Below are 14,292 nucleotides of genomic sequence, written 5' to 3' on the forward strand. Positions count from 1 at the left end.
ATATTGACATCAATGACAACATACAATCTCATCATGTCATCAAAACTCTGCACATATGCCAATAGAGTACCCGGTTCATAGTATAGGCTGCAGTGCTCACCGCTTCTCTCCAAAAAGTGTGAGCAACTTTTCCTTGGATCAACATTGTTCTGGCCGCTTCAACTACAGTCCTATTATTTCTTTCTGCTATGCCCTTCTATTGAGGTGCCCTTGGGGAAGAAAACTACCTCTTGATACAGTTTTCTTCACAGTACTTATTGAATTCATCAGAAGTGAATTCTCCTCCTTGATTACTTCTCAAGCATTTTATCTTTTTACCACTTTCTTTCTCTAGTAATGCTCTGAAAGATTTGAACTTTCCAAATGCTTCAGACTTGTCTTTCAAGAATGTGACCCACATCATTCTTGAGTAGTCATCAGTAAGAATCATAAAATACCTAACTCCTTGAATACTTCTAGTTTTCATAGGACCACACAAATCAGTATGCACAAGATCAAGTAAATTTTCCGTTGAGAAAGAGTTACCTTTAAAAGTTGAGGAAGACATCTTTTCAAGTTGACATTCTCTGCACAAAGAATTCTCAGGTTTATTTAGCAAAGGTAGTCCTCTTATTGCCTTGATCTTACCGACTTTAACAATGTTGTCAAAGTTCATATGATAGAGGCTCCTATGCCATATCCAACTATCATCAAACTTAGCCATTAGACACCGACTTATCTTGGCATTCAACTGAAATAGGTTACCTCTGGTCTGCTTACTGGTTGCAATAACTTCACCACTCTTCCCAATTATACTACAAACTCCACATTTGAATTCTAGAACTAATCCTTTGTCATTTAGTTGAGCAACACTCAACAGGTTATACTTAAGACCATCTACCTAGTAGACATCTCTGCACTGCTCTTTCCATTTAGTGAGATGGATCCTTTACCTTTCACCAAGCATGGTGCATCATTGCCAAATCTAAAAACACCTCCATCATATTCTTCCAGAGACAGAAACTTTCTTCGGTCACCAGTCATGTGGTGAGAACAACCACTATCAATTATTCACTCATTAGAGTTGTCAATGCGAGAGACAAGTGCTATCTTGTCAGATACTTCTTCCTTTACTGCTACAAACACTATGTCTTCATTTTCTTCATCTTTTGATTCTCCATCAGTGACACCTTCATCCACAACAACTAGACAATTTCTACTATTTCCTCCTTTGCACTTTCTAAACCTCTCTAGTTTATCATTATTGTCATTGTTAGGACAATTAACAGCTATATGCCCTATCTTGTTGTAGGAAAAACATTTCAAAGGAAGTTTACCTCTATACTTTCCAGTTTTCTTCGGAAGTCTTTTAGCAAGAAGAGCTTCAAACTCCATTAGAATCTCTTCATCATCCATATCTTTGCATTGTTTGGATTCATAACTAGTACTAGTTTCTTTTCCTTTTCTGGATGGTACAATAGATGCTTTAAAGGTTGACTCAGTCTTCTGAACACTACCATCATAGCTATTCAACTCATATGCAGTTAAATTTTCCATGATAGAATCTAAGGATACCTTGGTCTTATCAACAGACCTTAGTTCTTGGATAGCAGCAACTCTGATTGCATAGATTGGTAACAATGATCTAAGGACTTTACTAACAATAGTGGTATCATCAATAGTTCCACCAGCACTTTTGATATCACCAACCATAGTCTTAATCCTAATACCATACTGTTGGATGGTCTCACCTTCGACCATCCTCATATCCTCAAATTTACCTCTAAGGCTTTCTTCCTTAGCTTGCTTTACATGATCATCACAACCATAGATGTTTTCTAGTGTATCCCATATATCCTTAGGTGTGTCCTTGTCTTTTACATCAATAAACTCAATGTTTGATAGGCTACTAATAAGGGCTTCCATGACTTGCCCATTTTCCTGGATTTCTCTCTTCTGATCATCAGTCAAAGTGCCAGTGGGAGTAACATAGGCATTCTCAACATAACTCCAGTGTTGAGCACCCATACTCTTTATGTAAATCTTCATTATGTCCTTCCATATCTTAAAGTTATCTCTATTGAACTTAGGACCTCCCCTCTTTATCATTACAGTAGGATCTTTTACCTCAAGCTGTTAAGCTTATATCACCAAGGATCAGGAGAAGCTCTGATACCAATTGATGAATAATGATGAACATCAAATACCCCAACTAGTACTGAGAGGGGGGGGGGTGAATCAGTACAGATAAAAACTCTCCCAACAACTTATCTAGCTAAAGAAAAACCAACTGGTTATCACCATTACTGAACTTAACCATGGCAATATAGGTTAAACACAGTAAGACGTCAGATACCATAAATATATGCATGTGGTATACTAGAAATACCATAACCTAGTAACCATATTCTTCATAAACATCACATGAAAAATGCATAACACATAACACATAGATTTTTCACGTGGAAACCCAAATGCGAAAAACCACTATGGGGATGAATACCCACAAGCTTGTTTCGAACTCTTATGAAGCTCGCCCTATTAGGAGCCTAGTCCGATTAAAGACTACAATAAGGTTATGCTAGGAACCAATTCTGTTAGAGATCATCAGGTTAAGGGATGGCTATATACCCTATTAAAGGTTGAAACCCTGTTAAAGGTTACCTCGCTAGAGGATTTAAAGAACTCAATGATCTTGAGTCACCTAGTTATAGGTTTTATAATAAGCCTATTAAAGCTACCTGGTAAAGGGATTTTCCAACTGCTGAAATGGTTAGAAGACAATAGGTAAAACTTCTGATCTGATAATAGAACTACATGCCAGGGAGATCCTTTTCATTTCCTCTACTCTGCAATCACACTTTGCATTTTTCCACTCATTGGTCTGGCAAGTATCTCATCACTCAGATACACACACAATGTTTTCCAACAACTTTACAATAACAAACATCATCGAACTTATAGACAACAATTAGGTAGGTAGCATAAACCATAAACCCTAAGCATCTTAGGTTTACAACACAGGTGGTCCAATCCTGACCGTCCAAACACATTGCATAGAGCATTACAGTTTCAAATAGATCACAAGACAATCTGTATCATTCATTCTTCACCACACATGGGAATCAGTAACCCATCACACTTTCTTCTCATACCACTAAGAAGAATGATCATTCCCAAGGTAGACTCCAAACATGGTCAACCTTCTCATAGCTCAATCTTTCATGCACGCAAGGCTGACATGGTACCTCAATTTCATTCACATCTCTCAGCTAACTCATCACAGAGTATCAGTGGTTGCATCACACAAGCTGAATCGCCAAACTGATAACCATAGAGCTGAGACTACCAACCGGTAGTCACACTTAATGAAACACTGACACCGGTTCACTAACTTCTTGACATCAATGACAACATACATTATCTTCATATCAACATGTTGGTTCATCATATGCCAATGTTAGCCAAAACCTAATATGGTTTGTAGGTTAAGGAAATCTTTATATGGACTGAAACAAGCACCTAGAGTTTGGTATGCAAGGTCAGATAAATATCTTTTGAAGCTTGGTTTTACAAAGGGCGGTGCTGACAATAACTTATATTATACAATCATTGATGATGATATAGTGATTGTTGAAGTATTTGTTGATGACATTATTTTTGGAGGTGAAGACAAATTGTTCTTAGAATTTTCTAAGAAAATGGAGAAAGAATTTGAGATGTCTATGATTGGTGAGATGAAAATTTTCTTAGATTTGTAGATTACTCAGACTGACAAAGTTACTTTTATCTATCAAACTAAATATGCTAAGGAATTGTTGAAGAAATTTGGTATGGGAGATTTTAAATCGGCAAGTACTCCTATGGTTACAACTAAGAAATTGACAAGAAAAGATGTTTCTGCACCGATAAATCCTACAAGATACAAATATATTATTGGAGGTCTGCTCTATTTGACTTAGGCTAGACCTGACATTATGAATGGTGTTTGTATTGTTTCAAGCTTTCAAAGTGATCCTAGAGAAAATCATGAGATGGCGGTGAAAAGGATTTTTAGATACTTGCAAGGTACATCAGAATATGGCTTATGGTACCCTAAGGATGATAACTTCACTTAATGTGTATATACAGATGTTGATTGGGCTGGAGATGTTGATGACTAGAAAAGTACTTCCAGTGGAGCTTTCTTTCTTGGAAAGAAGTTGGTTTCATGGATTAGTAAGAAATAGTCATGTATTTCTCTATCTACTATTGAAGCTGAGTATGTTGTTGTTGCTACTAAATGTACACAAGTTTTATGGATGAAGTAAATGTTGAAGGATATAAAGGTGGATTGTGATGCACTGGTAGTTATTCACTGTGATAACTCTGTTGCTATTGATATATCAAAGAATCCGGTATTTTATTCTAAGACAAAGCACATATCTATCAAGTATAAGTTTTTGAAGGAGAAGGTGGAAGCAAATGAAGTTAAACTAGTTTATGTGAACACTAAAGAGCAGATTGCAGATATTTTCACTAAATCTTTATCCAAGGAATCATTTGAGTACCTAAGAGACAAATTAGGGGTTTTTGCCCCTCTGGTAGAGACTTGATTGATGCAGTTTGGCATCAATCCGATATGCATTATCAAAGATACTATTCATTCTGACACTAATGTGGGATGCTACTACTCAGGGGGAGTAGTCAGCTTTTACGATTCAGAGGTTTATAATTTTGCTTGGATATTTCTATCAAATTCCTGGCATTGATGTCAAAGGGGGAGTGATATTGATGTGAAAAAGTTAAAGAGAAATTCAGAGCTTTACAGAGATATTATTCAAAGGGGGAGAGATATTGATATGTGGGAGATTGTTGGTTGTCTTCCATAGGGGGAGACTTGTTTGACATTTATTGGTACTTACATGTTTTTCACATCTAGTATTGCCATCGATGCCAAAGGGGGAGATTGTTGGCCATTTGGTGGAATTGATTATGTGTTGCATTGATATTTTGTCATTGATGTCAACACTATATGTTTAGCTTCTTTACTGACACCCTTCTAGTTTACTTGGATCTAGCATGATCCGGTAGACTTTGGTATAATTTGGTATTGGAATTGGCTTGTTCATGATGCTTATATTTATACTTGATCATTTGGTTTTGGTCTAGTGTTTGGATGTTGTCCTGCTTGTTGAGAAGCTTGGTTTTTGGTTCCGGTGAGGGTTTCACCAAGAGATTTTTGTGGAGATCTTTGATGAATTGCCTAAGAAATTTTAGTGCAACTTCTGATAGAGTTTCAAGATGTTGTTGGTGATCATGTTCGAGAATAAGCATTTCAAGATCATTGCTGAAGCATGTGGACCTATACTTGGTCCCGATTGATCTAGGTTATGGACCAACATTGATGTAACATGTGGATAGGACCTATTGATGTATTTTTGGGATCTCTTATGTGTTGCATATTATTTGTTTGGCCTAAGGCTGACATGGTTTGTAATTATGTAATTGGTTTATTGTCTGGTGGTCGACTTGATTGTTTATGGTCGAGGATTTGTATACATAGATGTAAGGTCTCATTGTAGATCATCGTGGTTAATGTAAGAGGTCACGGTCAAGGAATATAATGTGTGAATAATGTAATATTTTTTAGGCAAAGGAGTTGATAGATCATTGGAGATCGAATTGGGTGTATGAGGATTTAGTCCTTCAGTATTGAGCTTAACCAAAACTGTACTCTGGCATAGGAGATGCTATCTTTTGTAGTTTAACACTTCTCCGGATTGTAGTCTGGATTTGTATGTAGTTAGTGAGACTCCTTTTGTGATGAGTAGTGCGCTCTAGGTTGTTAGCCTTCCTACAAGTGCAGGCCCCTTCATTGTAATTCACATACTTACTGCAAAAGTAATATTTGACTATGGGTAGAGGCTTCCCATCATGGTTTTTCCCTTTACCGGGTTTTCCATGTATAAATCTTGGTTTTGTGTGAATGACTTTTATTCTGTGATTATTGTCTATGCTTAATTAGATTAACTGCTATTCGAGTATTATTGTTTTTAGTTCTGCTATTAATGTTTAAATTGCTAAAGCTTCTAGTAATCTGTGACAACTGATTCACACCCCCCCCTCTCTCAGTTGTCTTCTGGTTATCTGAACTGTCTAACACCTATTACATATGTTTTCAAGATACTGTTATATTCTTCCTTTATAATTACGCCTTCCTCATGATACAAGATACATAATCTCAACTCCACTACAAAATATATCCTCCATGAATCCATCTACATGAAGAGAAGACATGAATCCACATCCATGCACAACAACATCCAATGAAGAACATCCCAATGGAAGAAGGCATCAAACCACCCCTCGTGCTAGGAGATAACACAATATCCCACTCACACTCTATATCTAGGATGACACCTAGCTACCAAAGAGATGAAACAACTCTAAGACCACAATCATGACATAATTTACCATTAAGGACATCTAGAGGCACCATAATATAAGCATCGGGAACTAGGATCAATATGTAGGATAGACTGTCGTCACATGATATCAAAGGATATCCTAGAACTTTGTCCCGACATCTGTGATATACATGCGGAAGTGTCTCAACCTTTGAGGAATCAAGGGAGTTCAGTTTATCCGGTTACCAGATCTTCCCATATCTCACTATGGTTTACTCCAGGCCATGAGTGTTGGCAATTGACACTTTATTGGTTGGTTTCACTATGTTGTCCTTGATGGCAACATGATTTTGGGTTCCAGCTTCATATGGTGTACCAACAGGCACCTCATAGATTCTACACCGACACCGGCATGATAGAAGATTTCTTTGGTCACCGGCAATGCAGGCCGACATGGTATAGAAAAGGTCATTGGTATTGGAGGCCGACATATCTTGGATCTAGCATTGATAAATTGTTTTAATGCTTATACATTTATGTTATGTGGGCGACATGTAATCTGATATTGTATATATCTTTGTAAGCCGACATAAGGCATGAAAGTTGTATAGGGTATATAGGTCAATTTGATAGATCATTTTGATATGGATATGGGAATGACTTAGGATGGATATGTAAATGTAATATGATGCAAAATCATTCTGAGAGATTATGCATGTGAGGAATTTATTGTAAGGATTATTCCAGTAAAGGGTTTACAGTTTTAACTGAAACTGTATTCTAGCATAGGAGATGTTATCTTAGCAGTTCATACTTCTTCAGATTGTTGTCTAGAATTCTATGTAGTCAGTGAGGAGCCTATTGTGATTGAGCAGTGTGCTCTAGGCTGTAAGCCTCCCTGCAAGTACAGGGCCCCCATCATTTATTGTAATATCTTTTCATATGGCTAGTGGACTGATATTGTGGGTCACAAATCCCACCGTGGATTTTCCTCTTTGAGGTTTTCTACTATTTTGGTATAACATTGATTCACCCCCCCCTCTCAATGTTATTGGTTTCTAACAATCGATATCAAAGCCTTGTGCCTCAAAGTGTTAGCACATATTTGTGCAAAATATTTTGTGCTATTTGTTTGATGTTTTATATGTACATTTTCATCATAAGAGCATTTATTGTTGAATTGCATATGTAGGAGGTATGTTGCAGTATCAGAAAAATCCTACTGTGACCCGCTTTAAAAATTGGACAAGTATCATTGGGGCATGCTAAGGGTTGGCACTGAATAGGAAATAAATGAGGAAATTTCATCATGATAGTATTGGGATCATTATAAGGACATTCTTTGGGCCTATGTGATAGTCTCTGTCACTTATTAGCACATATGAAGTTTTCGAGGAAGGTTGGAAGTGTAAAAAATATATGAAGAGGAGCTTAATTAGCATAATTATCAAATTTGAGCTATCGACGTAAGTTACCCTGACAAGATTGACTAGCTAAAACAATGAAAGAACCTATCGGCATGACTTAGATCGACCACTCCGAAGGAGAACCAAAAGGAAGTTCAAACGGAGAGTTTTATCGACATAACATTCACTATCGGGGGCATGAGAAGAGTGTTGTGCCAATAGCTGATGAGGCTATCGATATAACCTACACCAATGAAGGAGAATGCAAAGTAGACTGTGGCAATATCATCGGGTCATCAGAAAATGTCATAGTATGCTACCCCGATACCCAATGGGCTAGGTGGCAAAGGCGGTGTTATCAGCATATCTTACTCTGATAAGGTGATACCAAAAGGAGGAAAATACTAAGTCATTAGGTTAACTTAAAAAATCGGTGAGAGGTGTTTTAGGTTATGCCAATACCCAATGAGGAAGAGAAGTAGGGCATAGAGAAGGAGACTTGATTGGGATGAGTTACACCGATCGAAGATGAAGTCATCAGGATATCATCGCCTCATCGGGAGGAGACATCTTTCATTACACTGATACCTGATGAGAAATGATATAGAGCCCTCCTTGTATCTTTTCAAACACTTTAGGATGTATGACATTCACCCCTCAACACACCAATAGGGTCCTACAAAGCAAGGCTCTACAATCTTAGTTCCAACTTCTCATCTCACTCTAAGATTCATACTACTCAAATTGGGTAACTTGCTCCATTATGCATCATGAAGCCACCTAAGGTTATTGACCTTCACAAAACCTATTTTGTATCATACAATACTCACATGGACTAGACCAAATACTGGTATCAAGGATTTAACCCAATTCCCTATGACACCTTCACAATTAGGCCTCTTTGCTCATAGCCCTTAGAGACGGGTAATGGTACCTTAAGTCCAAAACTTTCCAAACACCTTGGAAAAAAAATCACTGATTCAGATACCCTTTATGGTCTTGCACAATCCCCAAAAATAATAAGTCAAGATCTAACAATGAAAGGTCTAAACTCGGTGATGACCAACTGTCCTAAAGGGCTAATTAGGCCTCCATTTGTGAAGCAACTATACCAATAAGGACACACCTTACAACCAAAGCCCCATGAGCATGTGGGGAACCATAAACCATTATAGATTATAGGGTTACATGCCTGGAATCATCACCAATTATCTTCTAGGATAACTATTGCAGTCTAAGGGCTAGGTAGCTGCATAGAGATGTCTACCTAAGACCTAGTCAAACACACATCTCCCTTGCTCTTCCTAAAAAATGATTTTGGAATCATAGATTATATAGGCCACACTTACATTCCACCCACTACCATGAAGTTTAGATGGTCAGGTTGCAAGTAATGGCCATGGAAAGGCAAAACCCTAGGTAAAACCATAGGTAAAACCCCGGTTTTCCGGGTACCTACAACAAAACTTGGATATCTGGAGCAAAAAAAATGATCAAGACCTCAAATCAAGAACAAATCATTGGTAACTCACTATACTAACAAAATCACAACCTTGGAGATTGGTCCCAATCCATACAACTGCGTACCCCATGCCAAAACTTCACATTTGCACAAAAAACTCAGAATTTCTTATTGTTTGCAACCATAAAATCTTTCTCCATATAGTCTCTCATTGGGAATTGTGTCATCAAGGTGTTTATACCCATCTACAACTTATCTCAACCAAAAGAAAGAGGTTAGAGCCATTGGAGGAGTTAGGCCAACAAGAATTCAAAAATTTGCACAAAAGTTGCTCATGACAATTTTTGACAAAGTTGTAAAAAATGTCATTTATTGCACCCAAATATGTTCCTAAGATTGAAACACAAGGAAAACATCCTAAGATATGTTCAAGGTCTTATCCTTCCTCCTCGAAGCCTGAATGATCATGTTGAAGGGGTGCCCCTGCACCATACTCCCCGAAAGAAGAAATCTCAAGTCCACTTGAGATGAGAGTCTACAAGTCTACACCATGGTTTTTGATTTGTTGTCTATCATCCAGACTACTTCAAAATCTGGGTGTCCCTGCTAGGCCACCAAATACTCCATATATACTTTTTTCCTTATCCTATTTGTAACCTTGGTGTCTAAAACTTTATGCAACTTTGGTGGTTCATGTTTGGGAATGTCATCATCTGCTACAACATAAATTGTTTCTTCTCCTGCATCAACACTACATTTGTAAAGAGTTAAGTCACATACATTAAAAATGGGTGACAAACCAAGATCAGGTGGGAGTTGGAGTTCACAAGAATTTTGTCCACATTTTTTCAATATTTGACAAGGTCCAATCTTTCTCTGCGTAAGCTTTGTATATTTGTCTTTTGGAAGTCTTTCCTTCTTCAAGTGAACCCACACCAAGTCTCCCACATCAAACTGGACATCCCTCTTCTTCTTCTTATCAACATGAGCCTTATTCCTTTTTGCAAATTGTTGAAGGTGAGATTTAACTTGGTCATATATCTCCTTTATGGCAGTGGCAAAGGTTTCTCCATCTATAGTAGTGGCTTCTCCTTGAGGTAGTTCCCTTAAATCCAACACACCCCTTGGGTGGATCCCATACACAACCTAGAAAGATGACTTACCAGTGCTTCTATTTATTGTATCTTTATAAGAGAATTCTACCTGAGACAGTATGCTATCCCACTTCTCTCCATGTTTCCTAGTCAAACATCTTAGCAGATTTCCCAATGATTTGTTTAGAACTTTAGTTTGGCCATCCGTTTGGGGATGGTAGGCTAGATTTATGCCAAGATTCTTCCAAAGAATCCTCCAGAAGTGTCCAATAAATTTCACATCCCTTTCAGAGACTATGTCAAAGGCAAACCATGTATTCGGACAATTTCTTTGAAAAATAAATTTGCAACATAAGAAGCATCACATGTGGTTTTACATGGCAAGAAATGTACCATTTTACTAAACCTATCCACCATTACAAAAACACTATCATAACCTTTTCTCATCCTAGGCAATCCTAAAACAAAATCTATACTTATACTTTCCCATGGTCTTGAAGGAATGGGTAAAGGCTGGTATAAGCATGCATTGGTGGACTTCCCCTTTTCTTTTTGGCATATCACACATGTCTCCACAAATCTCCTGACATCTATCTGCAACTTGGGCCAAAATTAGTGCCTCTTCACCAAGTCTAGTGTCTTGTCAAGGCCAAAATGGCCTTCCATTGCTCCACAATGCTTTTCCCTGATTATGTTTAGTCTCATAGAGAATTTGGGTATGCAAATGTGTGCACCCTTAAACAACAATCCATCTTGTATCATAAATTCAAAGAAATCAACATGAAACCACTCATCAAAAGATGCACATACCTTGTAGATCTCTCTAAAGTCTTCATCATCCTCATACATGGCCTTCAAGGAGTGTATTCCAACACTCTCCAACTGGATCTGATTTGTGGTTAATACTCTTCTGCTCAAAGCATTTGCCACCTTATTCTTGACCCCTTTCTTATGCTTAAGAGTGAAAGTGAAGGCTTGTAGGGTCTCTACCCACTTCATATGCCTATGGTTCAAATTTTCTTGGCTATTTATGAAACTGAGGGCCTGATTGTCTGTGATAACTATGAACTCCTTTGGTAGCAAGTAGTGTCTCCACTTTCTCAAGGATTGCACCAGAGCATACATCTCTAGGTCATAGGATGAGTACCTCCTCTTTGCCTCATTTAATTTCTCATTGAAGAAGGAAATGGGCCTTCCTTCCTGACTAAGCACTGCCCCAATAGCCATGTGACTGGCATCACATTCCACTTGGAAGATTTTACTGAAATTAGGTAGGGCAAGGACCAGCTGCTCTACAACTTTCTTCTTCAATGTTTCAAAGGAGTTATCTACCTCTTTAGTCCAACTGAACCTACACTTTTGTCCTCCCTTTATGGTGTCAAGCATTGGAGCACAAATATGGCTAAATTGCCTTATAAATTTCCTATAGAATGTGGCTAAACCATGAAAGCTTCTAACATCATTCATTGTTCTAGGTGTAGGCCAAGATAATATAGCACTCACCTTTTCTTGATCCATTTTCAACTCACCATATGAGATTACAAATCCCAAGTAGATGATCTCTTCCTCCAATCTCCTTAGGACTAGGTCTACATGTTCTAGGTGCTCTTCTTTGGTTTGACTGAAAATTATAATGTCATCTAGATAGACTATGCCAAACTATCCTATGAAATCCCCCAAAACTTCATTCATTAACCTCATAAAGGTACTTGGTGCATTAGGCAAGCCAAAGGGCATGACCTTCCACTCATACAACCCCTCATTTGTTTTAAATGCAGTCTTCCACTCACTCCCAACCTAATCCTAATATGATGGTAGCCACTTTTCAATTCAATTTTTGTAAAATATCTAGCAGCCCTTAAGAAATCTAACAGGTCCTCAATCCTAGGCATTGGAAATCTATACCTGATAGTAATTTTGTTGATAGCCCTTGAGTCTGTGAAAAGTCTCCAAGTGCCTTCCTTTTTGGGTGCCAAGACTATAGGGACTACACATGGGCTAAAACTTTTGCCAATCAGTCCGGACTCCAACAGTTCTTCAATTTGTTTTTCCATCTCAATATTCGGATTTAAGGTGAGCTTGTATGTTGCTTTATTAGGCAAGGTGGATCTAGGTATAAGGTCTATGCAATGATTTATATCCCTCATAGGAGGTAGTGTCTTTGGCATGCCATCAAAGATGACACCCTTGTACTTGTTTAGTAATTGCTACATTGCAGCGTCAACCAACCTCAATCTTTCTCCTTTCTTGTCTTTAGACTTATCCACCTTTGTCATTTTGGGACTAGAAATAAGAGCATGACAAACAGTGCCTTCATCTGCCTATCTTCTTCATGAATTGCTTTCCTCCTACCACCAACACCTTGGCCTCCTTTGCTTTTGTTTCCTCCTCACTCTCCATAAAAGGTAGCAACTCTATCATCTTACCATCTTTGGTGATTGAATATGTGTTCCTAGCACCATCATGTTGTGCCTTCAAATCAAATTTCCATGGTCTCCCAAATAGGAGATGACAAGCATCCATCTTTGCAATGTCAAACAACAACCTATCCTTATAGGCTCCAATCTAGAATTCTACCCAAGCCTGCTCTTCCACAATAGCTTGCTAACCTTGGGTGAGCCATGAGACCTTGTAGGGGCAAGGGTGAGGTAGTCTTCTCAATTTTAGCTTCTCCACCATTTCTAGAGACACAAAGTTTTCATTTGATCTAGAATCTATCAGAACCTTGCATACCTTTCCACCCGCTTTGCAAGTGGTCTTGAATAGAGACTTTCTCTATGGGGGTTCTATGTTAGTCATCTTCATGGTAGTTACTACTCTTTTGATCATCAAAGCTTCACCTTTTTTAGGGTAACCATAGCTATCAAGGGTATTAACACTCTGGTATGTATTTGCACTTGCCACACTTTGGAAATCAGATTCTTGGACCAAGTTACTTCTTCTTCTCCCCATGGAACTAGTAGGCTTGTTAGGACACCTATTGGCCATGTGCCCCTCTTGATTGCAGTTATAGCATTTGATTGGACCTCTACCTTTAGATCTTCCCCTAAATGGTGGTCTCCTTCATCTGAAATTACCCCTCTAGTTGTATCCTCCATTGTTATTGTGACTACTTTCTCCTTTAGTGCCTTCTTGATTTGGTTCACCTTGGCTTCCAAAACCATTTCCCTTAACTTTTAAAAAACTTCTTCCCCCTCTTTGTTGTCTTCCTCTTCCTTTATTGTTCTGATCTTGTCTCCTTTTGATTTTCTCTTCCACCTTGATGGCAAGTTGATGGCATTTACCAACTGTATCCGAGCTAAGGAGGTTTAGTTCTTCTTGGATGTTGTACCTTAATCCATTTAGGTATCATCCAACTTTTTCACTCTCCTCCTCCTTTGTCTTAGTCTTCATACATAGCCTTTGGAACTACTCAGTGTAAGAGTTCACATCCATCTCCTTCTACTTGAGATTTTGCCTCCTCTTGTGAAGTTGAACTTCATAATCCTTGGGCACATAAGCCTCCTTTACTAAGGCAACCATATTTTTTCAAGAAACAATCTTGGTTTTGTTGTCCTTTTCTCTCTCCTCCTAGACAAAGTTCCACCAAGTTAGGGCGGCTCCCTTCAACTTGGATTTAGCAATCTTCACCTTCTGGTGCCCTAAAATGTCTTCACATTCAAAGAAACTAGACAGGGAGTCTATCCAATCCACCTATACATCTGGTTCCATCTTCCCAGTGAAAGTTGGCAAATCAATCTTTTGCTCCATGGTTCTTCTCTCCATGGACTTGAGGGCATTAAGAAAGTGCCTTTGGTTAGGAGGAATCACCTCTTCCTCTGGCATGGGGATCTCACCTTCATCCCCTTCTTCACCACTAATAGTGCCTCCATCTTCTTTTTCATCTACTCTACCCCTCAACCTCTCTATATCCTTCTGCATGGCCTTGCAAGAATTGGCCCGCTCTCTCACATTCTTTGCCA

This window comes from Cryptomeria japonica, chromosome 7, assembly GCF_030272615.1.
Source record: "Cryptomeria japonica chromosome 7, Sugi_1.0, whole genome shotgun sequence".
Classification (NCBI taxonomy): domain Eukaryota; kingdom Viridiplantae; phylum Streptophyta; class Pinopsida; order Cupressales; family Cupressaceae; genus Cryptomeria; species Cryptomeria japonica.